We start from the raw sequence: 12,246 nt of genomic DNA on the forward strand, positions 1-12,246 counted from the left end.
AGTTTGTCAGTGGTACAGAGTATTTGATTTGTTCCAAGCGTGAGGGCATACTCGGTACAGCCAAGACAAGCTGCAAAATTCTTCTGCTTCTCCCATGACCTGTCATCACCTACCTTCTAGCCAAGACGTGGTTTGGAAGAATCAGGATAAACAGCATGTGGAGCAAATTATATCTGGAAAGAGGAGTAGTGTTGCACTCTTCATTGTCCCTTGTGCAGGGATGTTCTTGCTGTTTGCCACTGGCAGTTAGTGGAGAGGTGACAAGGACTTGTCTTATATTGATATTACTCCGTGCTCTTTAATTTTATCTTGCAACTGTACCTGTTAGTAAGCAAGTGAGGATTTTAGCATGCATGGCATGAAATCAGGTTTTGCAGGTGGAATAAAAATTCACCTCTGAGAAGGAAAACCCGTGCCAGATGCTGTTTAGTTTGTTTTCTGTTTGTTGCAACACAGTTATATGCAACCTAGAGGAACACAGCAGGCATCAAATTGTGTTCAGTGGCATGGATGGAAACTGTATGACCTAAACTCATATATGTAAGTAAATTATTTACCTCTGTTACAAATGATACTGACAAGCTTCTAAAATCAAGTCTCTTTTCCTCTGTTTGAGGATGTTTCTTTCTTTTATTTGATGGGTGTTGGGTGGTATTTTTAGCTTGGACAGTAAAGACAAAGTTGTTTTGTTTCCTGTTTATTGAACATTTCGTTGTTTTTTTTCTAGTTCCTGTATGCCACAGAAAAGAGCTGGCTTTGATTTCAAACACTGTAGAGGAACATTTCAGTTCAGAATTACAGCAACAGAATTTTAATTGAAATAGTTTTGTTAAATGTTATACATTAAGATCAGAGCCTAGTGTATTAAATCTATTTTAAAGAACACTTAAACTGCTCAGCAGTGGCAGTAAGACAGGAAAGAGGAAAAGAATATGTATTAACTGTGTGTGATTCCTCCTGCCCTCCCTGTAGGGAAACGCAGTCATGAAGTTTCCCATCACCCTCCCAGTATCGGACAGCATTTGGTTTTCCCCTCCATGATGGGTGGAAAGGATGGGATGGAGGGCAGGGGGCATGAAGGGAAGTGCCCAGCTCCACACAGCACAATCATGAGGACAAGGCTGGTGGGAAGCTGGTGTAGCCCTGGCCCCACACCCAAAGGTCTGTGTGTGGGGATGGGGGGAAGCATGATGGGTGTGTGAGGAAGGAAGGGGCTGGGGACAGGGCTCCTCTCCACCACCCCACTGGTGTGGCACCTCCTGCTTCTCATTTTCTATATGGTTCTTTGGGGCCAAATCCTGATCTATCCACACAGCACCCAGTGATGTGAATGTCTGCTGTGTTTTTCCACAGAGCTGGGATGGGAGTTTGGCCCCTTGAGCTACTGATTCTCCAGGCCACACTTTTGCGCTGTCCTCACCATGTGCAGGGGAAGTCCATAAAGTCACTCAGGAAAGGTGAAGTTGCTCAGCTAAGATGAAGCTCTGGGGTTTCTCAACATCCAGCTTCTTCCTTGCCCAGTTAGGATTGCGGCAGGCCGAGTGACTTGCTCAGCCATGCAACAGCTCAGCAGTATGTCTGCAGCCATTCCTTAACCTCCCTCTACCTCCAGGACCATACAATCAACTAATATTGCATCCCTGGGGAGAACTTGCTCTGTGCAGCTTTGGCCTTTTAACCTTTTAATGCTCTTCCAGTTTAAGCTGTTTGTGGCAAGACCCAGACTTAAATTGCTGAATGCAGATGTCACAAATTGCTTTTCAATATGCTCTGGTGATGCCTGGAGCTGCTGACAAGACCTGAAAGAGCTGGATTTTAAAAGAAGGATTTTGTTTAGACAAGCTTTAAAGTGCCTTCGCCTTAGTTCAGCATCTGGTCCCACATGAGTGATGAACTGACTAGTACAAGGGGAAAACCAAAGTGCTTTTCCCTCAGAATGGGCTCAGCCTACAAAGCTCTCTGCCAAAAGATGAAAGTAAATACTATAAAGAACTGGAGAATTCTGAAGAAGGTGGAAAGCCTCCTTCCATGGCCATTTTTGAAGAGAATTTAAGAGGAAACGTTGAGCAGCGCAGTTTGTAAGTGCCTTCCACAGGAATACTGATGTATCTCTGTGTGGAGGGACAAGACCTCCCATTTGCTATGACAAATCCTGCATCCCGGGGGACCACTGACTCCTTAACCAGGACAAAAGCAGCTTCCCAAATGTCACCTGGAAGAATGCACTGTTCCCTCAGAGCTGCCTTCACCAGAACTAGCGAACCAAAATCACATTTAGGAATAAATAGTGTCTTTTGGTGCTCGCCTTTGGAGTGGTGGAGAACTGAATGGAAAAGTCCTCCTTCCAGCTCTGTGACACATTCCTCACAAGCACTGCCACAAAAATTCCCCATCAAATCCTCTGAGCTTTAATGCAATAAAGACATGCAAAAATTGCTTTGGGCAACCACATACTTATTTGTTTATAATTTTCTTTATAAGTGTGTTCATCTGAGAGTTAATGTCCACAGCTGGAAATTCAGGTTGTATTCTTCTTTCAACTACTGGAATATCAAAATCTTATTTCACAAATAATAGTTCTTTCTTCTTCTTCCCCCACCTTATTCTCCATTCACCCTAATCTCTGAAGATGCCTCAGGTTTCTGGTCCACAGTTAATGACCAGAAGTTTTTACTGTGCTAATTACATGTATATTTGGCAGTTAATTTTGATGTTGATATTTGATCAATCTGCTAAGCCTGATTCTCTTAGTGTAGATGTCTAATTATATGCCAGTTTTTGCTTAAAGTGCACTAATATTAGTAAAAATCTTATTGATTCCCTCACTGTCCATCCCAGACCAGCCCAGACTGGGAACACTTACATGTAGGTGGCAGTGCTGGGTGGGAAGGTATAAGTTTTTCTCTCTGGCTGCTGCCAGATCATCAAGACTCTGGCTGTGCCACCAGATCCCAGTTTGTCTTAAGCACGATGGAGATGTGGGGAAGGAGAGTGCAGCCACCTGCCTGTCACATCCCGGTGCCTCTACAGCCTCTGCCGAGTTGTCCCTGATGAACCACCAGATCTCTACCACGATCGGACACAGATCTGCACCTACTTCCTCACTGCTCACAGGCTGTGTGTTTATTTATCTTTTAAATCCAAAATCCCTATGATAAACACTGGGTAGCACACAATACCATGTTTACCCTCACTTCTCTTGTGAGCAGATTTCTTAATTGTCTCTCGTGATGACTGCGTATTGCACTAGTGCTCCCAGTCCCCGGGAGACCTCACGCTTGCCTGGCTTTCCTGCAGGGGTTTTCTCAGAGCAGATGGTTTTGCTCTCAGAGGCTGAATTTTCCCTAGCAGGAGGAAGTTACGGCCCAGCAGCTGAGCAGTCCCCAAGGCAGGTGCGGGACCATGGCTAGAAAGAGCCTTCTGTTGGGATTGGGGATGGGTCATAGTCAGGGCCGTGCCTGCTGGCAGGGTGAAGGCCCACCAGACAGAAAGAGAGCCCGTGAGGCTGGACACCACCCCTTCCTGCAATAAAACATCTGAACCTCCAGCTTGTTTTAAGCAATTTTTTGCAATAACAAAAAAACTTGATGAGCTCTCACTCTGCCTTCCTATCTTTCACAAGAGCACAAGCTAATCAGGCAATTTTATGTATGACGATGAACAACCCTTCCCTGCGATGATTTCTCCGCTTCTGGTGCACTTGTCTTTATTATACCAGACAGCACTTCAAGAGACGATTATCCCCACTCTGCAAATGAGGAAGATGAGATACAGAAAAGGTGCATGACCAGATCAAGACCCAGTAGCATTCACTGAAATAGGTATGGAAGGCCTTAAAATCCAGGCAATTTTGTAAGGTTGCTTGTTCTTCTCTCATGGCATCAACATTAATTCATTTCCTGGCACACTGCGCGGGACAGGGGTACTCATTACTGGTGGGGTTCACCTTCCGTCCTTAATTATTCCTTACAAGCCAAGCACTAACAGAGATCTGCCAGTCTCGAGAAGGCAGTGTGCAAATAATTATCTAACCTATTACCATCGGCTATGGTCATTTGGGCATATACACGTTTGTACATCTGACATTAACTCTGCATATGGAAACCTCTTTGTGAACACAAAGCAGCTGCTTTTGAAGTGTTGTATTTTAAGGCAGTTTTTTAAAAAAAGCAAATGTCAAAGGAATGCCCGCTCAAGCCCCTAAAAAAATTCAAGCACACATATTTTGACTAATCGCTTGCCAAAGTTTGTTTTTAATTGACATTTTTTACATTTAATTACCATATATAAGTGCAGAAATGCAAGTCAAGCCACAAAAATTCCCCTATTTTACTTCACACTCACAATAAGATACAGTAAAATTGTCAAATGCATGTATTTTTTAACAAATTTGGAAACCCTCCATCCTGTGAAGGGACAGTTTCATTTTTGCATCAAGGCCACTCTGCAATAAAGCCATTTCTCTGAAGAATTACTATTCTTAGACTAGGGAAGAACTTAGCGAGACACTATTTTTCAAAAATAGTAACAATGTGTGCTTAGTAAAGCAGTGGGGGTAACCATGAGGGCTTCCAGCAGGAAGATCTGACTTACACGCAGCAAAGCATCTCCACCACCATTTCAGAACCAAATGGGTTCAACCTCTGAGCTCCACGGACTCTAAACTTGAAATGTCTTCAGGTGCTGATCCTTAGGGTACTCCCGTGATCCACTTCAGGAGTGCCAAACACACCTCTTCCTCGCTGGTACCCTGGGGATTAGGGATGCTTTCTGAAGGCTGGGCTGGCAACATCTCAAAAATCAGTTGCCAGCTAATGAGTTGCCACCTCTGATGAATTGATCGTGAATTTTTTAAGCCCTTTCAATTATGAAGCCATTGCCCACCTGATCCAGTCACCGCCCACAGTGTGCCTTTCCACCAACTTTAATGGCCTTTGGGAGACCATTCTGGGCCTTAATACAAACCTGCCCTCAGGGATGTACATGCACATCCAGCCTGTGAGCACATTAGGGGTTTAACACTTCGATGGCCTGAAGGCAAAACTCACTACTGCAGACTGTCACATCCTCTGTGGTAAAGCGCATATGGAGCAGAGGGCAGTATGATGCCAACCAGGGTGAAACCAATCTCCTGGGAAACAAGGCTGAGAATTGTGAGACAAGGGTGTGAAAGAAACACTCATATACAGCAACCTAAATCCACTCAAGTCAACAGCCAACAAAGATGCTGTGAAGTGGCTTTTCTTTGTCTCCTCCACAGCCCCCCACCCTTTCTGTTCGGCAGGCAGAGGGAAAGCCTCACACAAAGGTGGGCTTTAACCTGGCTGCAATGCCTGCAATACACCCACAGCATCCCACCACAAGGAGGAAAACCACCACTGTCGGAGGCACCACAGCTGTAACAGGGATGGAGAGTACCATGAGCAGATGGGAAGGTGGCGTGCCTCCAAGCAGTGGCTTGGCCTCCCGCCTGAGACATGGGTACAAAAATAGACATCTCTTCCTCGGGGCCTCACTAGCAATGGACCAAAACATGCTCCAAACACCAGTGCATTTGTTATTTTTCCCCCACAGCTTTCAATGTTTGTTTATTGTCATGTTATGTTGCATAAGAAAAAGCATAGTCCTCTGGCAACAGGACAGAAACATCCTGGATAACAAATAAGGAAGTTTGTCCATTCCATTCTCCCCGTCCTTTCTGGACAGATGAGTGTTTCTAAATTGTCTCCCTCTCCCCACACTTGCAGGAGATGGGACCAATGCAGCTTTGATGAAGTCTGGGGGGAGAGAGAATTTCCCCTCTTGCTCTGCAGCAGCCCGGCTGAGGTTGGTGAGAGGTTGTTTGGAGCCACAGGGTCTGGTGGAGTTTGCAGCTGTTCCTTCCCTTCCTTCCCTTGCATGTAACGCAACGCGTGAACAGCAAGCAGATCCACCCCAGGGTGCGAGCCCTTGAAAGACCTGCTTGAAGCCCTGCTCCCTTGGCTGTGATTTGAAGTGACATCTTGATGTTGCCAGCTCTTATGCTTTATCTATAGCCTTGTGATAGCTGAAGATTTAATGAGAGCATAGCTGTGGAAACAAATGGTTACCTGAATATTAGTGGGTCTTCTCTTCCTTTCCTTCTTTCCTTCTTTCCTTCTTTCTCTCCTTCTTTCTTTCTTTCTTTCTTTCTTTCTTTCTTTCTTTCTTTCTTTCTTTCTTTCTTTCTTTCTTTCTTTCTTTCTTTCTTTCTTTCTTTCTTTTACTTTCTCTCTTTCTTTCTCTCTCTCCTTCCTTCCTTCCTTCCTTCCTTCCTTCCTTCCTTCCTTCCTTCCTTCCTTCCTTCCTTCCTTCCTTCCTTCCTTCCTTCCTTCCTTCCTTCTCAAACATATTTCTGATTTTCAAAGTGGGAAAAAAAAATCAGTTCAAAAAGAACGCAGCCTTCTGTTTTGTTTTGTAGTTTTGAAGACAATCTGATTGTCTGGGGAGAGCAAAGGCTGGGTGCTGAGATGGTTTTAGGGACAGGAGAAGTACAGCTACAGTGAAAGACCCTTCAGGTTTCTGGGGGGAGTTTCATGGATTTTTGAGAAACAAGCACGTTTCTCATTAACTGCCTTTGCACGCTGATGTTGTTTATGCTACAGCTATGTTTGTTGATGTGTTGGCTATCTTGTCTGGCCAACTGCTTAATCACAGCCTATCAAATGTGGGTTTGTAGAGATGTAGGACCTGATGGATACCATTGTTCCAGTTTTTTGTTGTTTTTTTTTTTTTTTTTTTTACAATGTTTGCCTTTGTTTATAGTGTGAAGGAAGGGACACTGAAGGAATCTGGAAAGGCTGAGATTTCAAAGAATTTGCAGATTACTCATGCAGTGCACTCACCACAAATCTGGCCGAAGCCACTGGGTTCCCCATCCTAGCTCCTGCAGCAGCTCATCTGGAGAGGTGTGCCACAGACAGAGGTTTGTGCTGCTGCACTGCCTGACATCTGTGTTGCATCAGAAGGGCTGAAGGAAAACAAGCACAGCACAGACAGGTAGTCCAGACTATCAGCTCTGTTTGATCCAGGACTTTGTCATTAGATCAAAACCAGCTTGCTTATAATTGATATTTTTTCCTCTAATCCTTTTTAGGGTCTGGCTGGAGGAATTCACTCACTGCCCGGCATACAACATCCATTTCTTTGAGATCTACGTAAAAGGAGACATCGCTGAATAGATAAAGATATAGAGAATATATAGAGAAATCAGAGCTCATTGCAATTGCTTTAGTATATATACATATATATACATTACATATATATATTCAGGCTTTTTGAAAAAGGATTTTTAAAAACTAGGAAAATAAATTTAACTCTGCAGGGGATCAGAAATCTCAAGGTAGAAGCTAAGGCAGAAGCTGAAGTCAGGCTTAGCTTTAACAAAACATTCTGTAACAGCTCCCAGAGAAGCCAGAGGACAAGAGATGGATACCCATCTCCACCCACCACCTTGTACCCATATTGTGTGGCTTAAAAATGTCAGTTAGAGAAAGATAAACACAATTTATGAATGGGGTACATATGATCCTAACTCCTATTAGTATACATACAGGGAATGAACTTATCTCTCTCAATATGAAATCCTGAGTTTGCATGGCCAAAGCAAAAACACTGCTCCTCTCATGGATAGGCAGTAACAGTCCACAGGCACCTCTGTTAGGCACTGGGACATCTCTCTGTGCAGGCTGGCACATCCACAGCGCAGGACCTTCAAGGCTGGATCCCAAAAGTGGGGTAAGCTGTTAGGTGCTCCCCTGGTCAGCGGCAACATGAGCACTTCTGCTTCAGCATGGCCTGGCCACTCAGAGCCAAAAAGCTCCCAGAAGCTGTACAGACTGTGCCTGCTGTATGAGGTGGGCTTGGGGAAGGCCCTTTCCACACAGCAGAAGTTGTTCAGAGGCCAAACACCATTTCTAAGTCAGTTTTCTGCTTATAGGCAGGTCACCCAGATTCCACCTCAACACGCCCTCCTCCCAGGAAGCCGGGAGGCTCATTTTACAGAGATTAATGAGTGCTTTTACAATTTGCTGAACTTGTCTAAGTGTGTCCTCGAGCTGGCCAAGTCCTTTTACCTTGCTGGGACTGAGGCAGGTTACTTCCTCCACCTGTGCTTGCTGAGGGCATCTGAGAGTTGTCTGACAGTACCACCGCCGGGCTGCGTTTGTCATTCCCTAATGCAGCTGACACTGTGATACATTTTCTGTCAGGTGAAATTTAGAGGCACATTTTCCTGCTTGGTAGGAACAGTGAGTCACGAACAGCTCCTGAGGAGAAATGACCAAACTGTGCAAAGTGCTTTTTTCAGGGTTTTTTAAGCTGCAGTTTGATCTATCTGCTAATTACATCTGCAGTCTCACAGATACTCACCCAAAATACAAAGCATGAAAACATAGTCTTCTTAGAAACACAGCTGCCCTTGCTGCCTGACTAGAAATTTCCCTCTTCTTTAAATAGGCAAAAGCAAAATCAGCCATGCAACTCCCTCTTCATGCCCCCTGTTCTGCTACTAATTTAAGAGTTTTTCGGTCTACATCTTGATGGTTGGCAGTGGCCAGTACTTCTGCTCCAAACCTGGAGTCAAGAAGCAATGACCTTGTCTCCACTTGCGTTTGCTTGTTTGTCCCACAGTGTTTCCAGTGGTGTTGGCACTGATGATGGAGATGTGAGTGTTGCGGTCCTGGGTTGGACAGACTGAGTTTTACTCTTAGCAGCACAGCAGAGAGGTAGAGGAGAGGACACACTGCCCTGGGGCCCTGGCTGTGGCATAGTGCAGGGACTCCTGTATGGGTTTTCATCGGAGACCAGCTCTTTCCCTGTTACACAAGTGAGCTATCAATGCTCAGCTGGTTTCTGGCAGGCTTCCCTGGAGAGGGGCCACCTCCAGTGAGATCCAGAGTGACAGAGCCTACCAGGCAGCTGGGAGAGAGTGACTGGGACTGGTTATCTCTGGTCATTTGCTTTAGGGGTAGCCGTCATTCTCAGCTGGTGGCCACGGTTATTGCCACAGATGTTTGAAACCAGGGTTAATAGTGCTGATGGTATCTTAAACTTGAAAGTTACCATAGTTGGAGTGGAATGTTTCTGTCAAAATGTTGGTTTTGCCGGTTCAGTTTCATCTCCCAGCAAGCAGTGTAGCCCAGCTGCATTAATCACTCCTTTCCTCCACTTGCACTCTCTCTCTCTATGTACTTGTATGGCTCTCATCACACTTGTATCTGAGTGCCTCTCCCCCTAAGGAATTTAAGAGTAAAAATAACTCTCTATCTCCTTTCCCAGGCAGTAGAGCTGTCTCCAGTTTATAGTTTCCTAAAAGAGTGTTACATGCACTTTATCCCAAAAGGGCTCTTACTTTTCCTTGGTAGGAGTATGTGATGGGAAAGTCACTTCAAACAGCAATTTGAGGTAAACAGAACAGGGAGAAATTGCTAGCTGTTCCTCTGTGACTGTGCTTATTTCAGCATTGCCCGTGCCTGTGCTGCACAGCCCTTGCCACTGGTGGCTTGTGGTGGGAGTGAGGGACAAGAGGCAGGAGGTAGATGGGGTAGGCAACGGAGGCACAAAACCCCTCTGAATGAAAGTCCGTAGTCCCAGCCAGCTGCCCAGCCTCCCCAAGGGGTTTTGTAGCCATGATGGAAAAGGCAGCCTCAAGGGACAAAGCAGAGCAGCTCTAGGAACGTTTCCTCCCTGAAGGGAAAATGCTGCTCTGCAGAAGTCAACCGCTGCTCTGTGCTTAACAAATTCCCAGAGGATCAGCGCAGTGACAGAGGGGGAAGCAATGGGAAAAACCTTTGTCCTGGGTGCTGTCCTAGGAAGCCGAGAAATCACAGCACCTGGGTCTGGCCCTAGAAATAGAACAGGAATGTGATTTCTCATGTGTGTGTGTGTGTCTGTAAATGTAAATTATATCAGATAAGTTGCAAAGGAAATGGTAATTTACCTGCAGTAGTGGGCTTATTTAATTCAAGTGCAGAATGTTTTTGGGATGCAGTAGTTAATGCTGTAGGCCATTATGAGGATGTAAAATGCCCTGTATGTTCTAATTATTATTACTATTATTATTATTGAAGCTGAATTGAATAATGTAGTAAACATGCAGCAGAATAATTAAAAAGAAGCTTAATTTCTTCCAGTTGTTTTGGGGGGAATGAGCACAAAATAAATAAATAAATAAATAATAATAAAAAAAAATGCTTCCCATAATGAATTAGCAAAGCATGAGCTGCATTTGCTGTAGGGAGATAAGTGCTTATTTCCTTTTAAACAGGTTAAAAATAAATAAATAAATAAATAAATAAATAAATAAATAAATAAATAAATAAAAATGCTTCTTCCAGATAACCCCATTAGATACTTTCAATTAAATTAAGCAACTTGATTCTTTTTGCAGATGCTTTATTGCTTGGTAGGGATGCTAACAGTTTATATTAAAAGAATTGCCAATCCTAATTACCTGAAGAATGCAGTGAAACTATAAAGGAAGATATTTGGCTATAAAACACACCTGATAAGATCTGGCAGGGAGATCAGGAGGCATTCCTGGCTACACTTCCAATGTAAGGGAGAGTGCTTTGATGAATGTACACCACTGCCATGTTTTTACAGCCATTTCTGCCCCACCACTCTGGCTTCCCAGGGAGTAATGCAGGCCTCAATGCTGATCATGTGTATGAGCCCACGTATCCCAAAATGGCAAGCTTCCATTGCCATCAGCAGCATACACGGGAGGAAAAACATGAGAAAAGCACCATCTATGTAAACATTATCCTGTACTAACAATGGCACATTCTTTGGAGAATGATGCAAAGATCTGTAGGTGGTGTATATAAAATGGTGTTTTCAGAGTGGCTGAAGAGGTGAGCTTCTACCTTGCATTTTCAAATACTCCACTGACTTCAGCAAGTGGTGAGAAGTTAACATAACAACTAACAAATGCTTTTGATTATCCATACACAAGAAGGGCCAAAGGACCTTAGAATACATATTTAAAGCAGGCCTAAAGTAAAACATAGCTGGGCTGTTGCTTACTGTTTTATCTATAGTAGAAATCGTATTTTAAAAAATATGTGCCTTTGTATACACTCATACTTGTTAAAAGAAGCCTTACAGCACATGGAAGAAGAATTTCCCTTAGACTTCTCTGGTATGTAAATGCCTGGCAAGTGGCAATATGTGTTGTTTATAAGACAGCCAAATCCCCAGGTGATTCAGATTTGAAGGGAGCATCTGAGCTGACTGATGTGTGTAAGAGTGAATCTGAAATCAAAGCGCTCATTGCGGAGAGCTTTGTGACGGATCCCTTTCAGGGAAGTCAGGGAGGCCCCTGTGTTGTTCCCTGGGAGCTCACAGCAAGCTGGCTGAAATTGAATTAAGACTTTGAAAGCAATCTTTAGCCTGTTAAAGCTGAGTGGCTGAACTCTGTGCCAGGTCACACACAGAAAGAGGTTATTTTGCATTAGCAAAGCAGATTAGATTTTCATATTTTACTTTTTGTTGTGACCTTGGCTGTGCATGAAATGACAGTCAGGTGAGACCTCATGAGGACTTGCTCTTTAGGGGGAAATGGAAAGAAGTGTGTGACAAAACCCTTGATTTTGCCATTATCTGAGGGAGCACCCTCAGAGCCAGCACACCCCTGCTCCCACCCTGCTGCACATTGTGGCTGAGGCCACAGCTCTCCTCATCCCTTTCTGTGCTTAGATCACTTGTAAAATCAGCACAGCAGCTCATGTTCCAGGGTGGGCTTGAGCCTTAATTATGTTGGTTCAGGGCCCTCGATAAAATGAGGTTTTGCTATTTGGCACCGCTGGAGTGGCTTGACTCAACAAACAATAGAAATACATTCAAGAGTAAGGTATCACCTGGAAACTCTCCTCAGGCCTTGTTTTCAATAAAAAGCATTAACATTTTATTGCACCAGCAGACAAAGCTAAGCAACCCCAGAGCATGGGGACAGTTAGATAGGTGTGAAACTGTTACCATACATATTCCTTGACAGCATCTTTTACTGAGGCTCTTGAAGCCACGCATCTTGTGGAGAACTGCACCACTCTGTCAGCTCCAGCCATGCTCCGGATGGCCCAAGCCAGCTAAGGGGGCCCTGGCAGCCAGCCTGATACATCTGCAGGCACCTGGGCTGTGAGGAGTCCTGGCCTGCTGCTGTGGTGTCCATCACACCTCAGAGCTGTAATACCAGCTGCTTTGCAGCCCTTCACTGCTTCTTTTCTC

The 12,246-nt window shown here is 44.4% G+C and overlaps 1 long non-coding RNA gene across 3 annotated transcripts; it reads left to right on the top strand.

The window, feature by feature from the left end:
• The first annotated feature begins 245 nt into the window (after window positions 1-245).
• LOC309876948 lies at window positions 246-10,757 on the top strand. Of its 3 annotated transcripts, XR_014317289.1 has the most exons (5): window positions 246-540; window positions 3,719-3,821; window positions 5,748-5,826; window positions 6,784-7,017; window positions 7,115-10,757. It is a non-coding gene; the product is annotated as an uncharacterized lncRNA (long non-coding RNA). The 3 variants fall into 3 exon arrangements; XR_014317290.1 differs by lacking the exon at window positions 5,748-5,826; XR_014317291.1 differs by lacking the exon at window positions 3,719-3,821.
• Window positions 10,758-12,246: the final 1,489 nt, after the last annotated feature.

This window comes from Aythya marila (assembly GCF_965140915.1).
Source record: "Aythya marila genome assembly, chromosome: 3".
In the NCBI taxonomy this organism is placed as follows: Eukaryota; Metazoa; Chordata; class Aves; order Anseriformes; family Anatidae; genus Aythya; species Aythya marila.